The sequence below is a fragment of the Scyliorhinus torazame genome, chromosome 21 (assembly GCF_047496885.1).
Source record: "Scyliorhinus torazame isolate Kashiwa2021f chromosome 21, sScyTor2.1, whole genome shotgun sequence".
NCBI classification, from domain to species: Eukaryota; Metazoa; Chordata; class Chondrichthyes; order Carcharhiniformes; family Scyliorhinidae; genus Scyliorhinus; species Scyliorhinus torazame.
The window spans coordinates 117,958,957-117,960,872 of NC_092727.1; the positions used below are offsets into that span (position 1 = coordinate 117,958,957).

General features: G+C 45.0%; 1 non-coding gene across 1 annotated transcript; it reads left to right on the forward strand.

Annotated features, from left to right (window-relative positions):
• Nucleotides 1–1,269: 1,269 nt before the first annotated feature.
• trnag-ucc (transfer RNA glycine (anticodon UCC)) lies at nucleotides 1,270–1,341 on the forward strand. The gene has a single exon. It is a non-coding gene; the product is annotated as a tRNA-Gly (tRNA).
• Nucleotides 1,342–1,916: the final 575 nt, after the last annotated feature.

Consider the following 1,916-nt stretch of genomic DNA (forward strand, 5'->3'; position numbering starts at 1 on the left):
CCTGGGGCCAAACCCTCATAAATGTTGGTGCTGCAGTCCTTGTACGATATAATTCCTTGGCCCAAGTTGAGTGCCCGCACTTCCAAATAAAATTGCTAACAGTTTTGCCATGTAGGTTTGCGTATTTCTGGGAAAGAATGCTTCGCATAATTGTGTTCACATGACTTAATCATCAGGTTTGAATAGTTTTGTCAGGGGAGTTGGACAGATATTCTCTAACCCCAAACAGCCTTTGATTTCTTTTACTATTACCTCAATAGCTAGAAATTAGGTTGCCTGGGGTCTGTATCTTGTGTGGTGTTCTTTGTGTTGCTTATTTAGGATGGTTGGCGTAGTGTTTCGCAAAGACCACAGTATAGCTTTTACTTAAACAAAGCTATGATTTTATTTACATTACCTAACTGGGTTCCGACACTTAGTTCTTAAGAATACTGAACTGATCAATAACATCTAACTACACTCATCCACTGCTATTCTCAATAACTGGTATAAACTGCAATCTAACCTTACTCACACTAACTGCTCTTACGACCTTCACTAGCTATCTCCTGTTTACACTCTTCCCCTAAAGTCGAGCATCACTGCTTTATATAGCAGTATCTGCAGCTCCCTCTAGTGGTTACTCTCAACACTACATTAACCCTTGTAATGCTGATATTCATGATAATACCACATCCTGTACTGTAATTAACTTTGTTAATTTGAGACCTTGTGGTGCAGTGGGGCGCATACCTCACATTGAAGCAGAACGCTTCTGGTTCAAGTCCCACCCCAGGACTTGATGGCCAAGGAACGTGCACTCATTATAACCCTGCACGGGACTCATCCAGCTGGGGATTATTGTTCCCTAGTGCTGATTAGACTGTGAATTAACCAGCACTGGTATAACAGGTCAGCTGCTGTAGCAGTTGACAGAAAGGAGTGAGGGAGCCGGAGATGGGGAACTGTTTCCTGTGTAAATACTGCTGTTATGCTGAATAAGCGTCTTTCTTATTAACTCTTTGGACTCCTCCTTTGACGTTTACTTCAACGCCAATGACAGTGGTAAGAGTGAGATTCCAGGTCTGCCATTGCTAGAAAGAGAATCCGAGCCTCTACCATCACCATCCATAGCTGCAGGCTACACCATGGATGTGAAAGTGTATGTTGCTACAGCAACTCAGACTACGTGGGACGTGGGAGGGATTTATGCTTAGTTGGGCAGCCATTGTGGATCACACTGGTGCCACAGCTTGGGGTTCAATCTCTGTTCGGGCTGGGGTGGAGTGAGCGATGGTGGTACAGTGGTGAGCAGAGCTGCCTTCCAAGCAGTTGACCTGGGTTCGATTCCCAGCCATCGCAGTGATGGTTTATTCAGACATTTTGGGCAGCATGGTGAGCACTGTTGCCTCACAGCGCTAGGGTCCCGGGTTCGATTCCCACTTGGATCACTGTCTGTGTGGGGTCTGTGCTGGGTCTGCATGTTCTTCCCGTGTCTGCGTGGGTTTCCTCCAGGTGCTCCGGTTTCCTCCCACTATCCGAAAGACGTAATTTGGACATTTTGCATTCTCCCTCAGTGTACCCGAACAGGCGCCGGAATGTGGCGACTAGGGGCTTTTCATAATAACTTCATTGCAGTGTTAATGTAAGCTTACTTGTGACAATAAAGATTATTCTGGGTGGATTCATGATCATCCTCTCATCTTGGAAGTTGTGGTACTGAGGGCTGGACCTGCCTCCTCGATTGAAATCAAGCTGGCCATTCCTCTGGGCACTATGGAAGAATGAAACCTGTAGGGTTAACCTGCACAACAGTATTCGCAAGAGAACAGATGTGTATGTGTGCAGAATGTGTGATTATTGAGCTGGAGCAATTGTATTTCATTTCTATCAAAACATGTCAAACATACTTTTATCTTGATGTATTTTTCACTCTT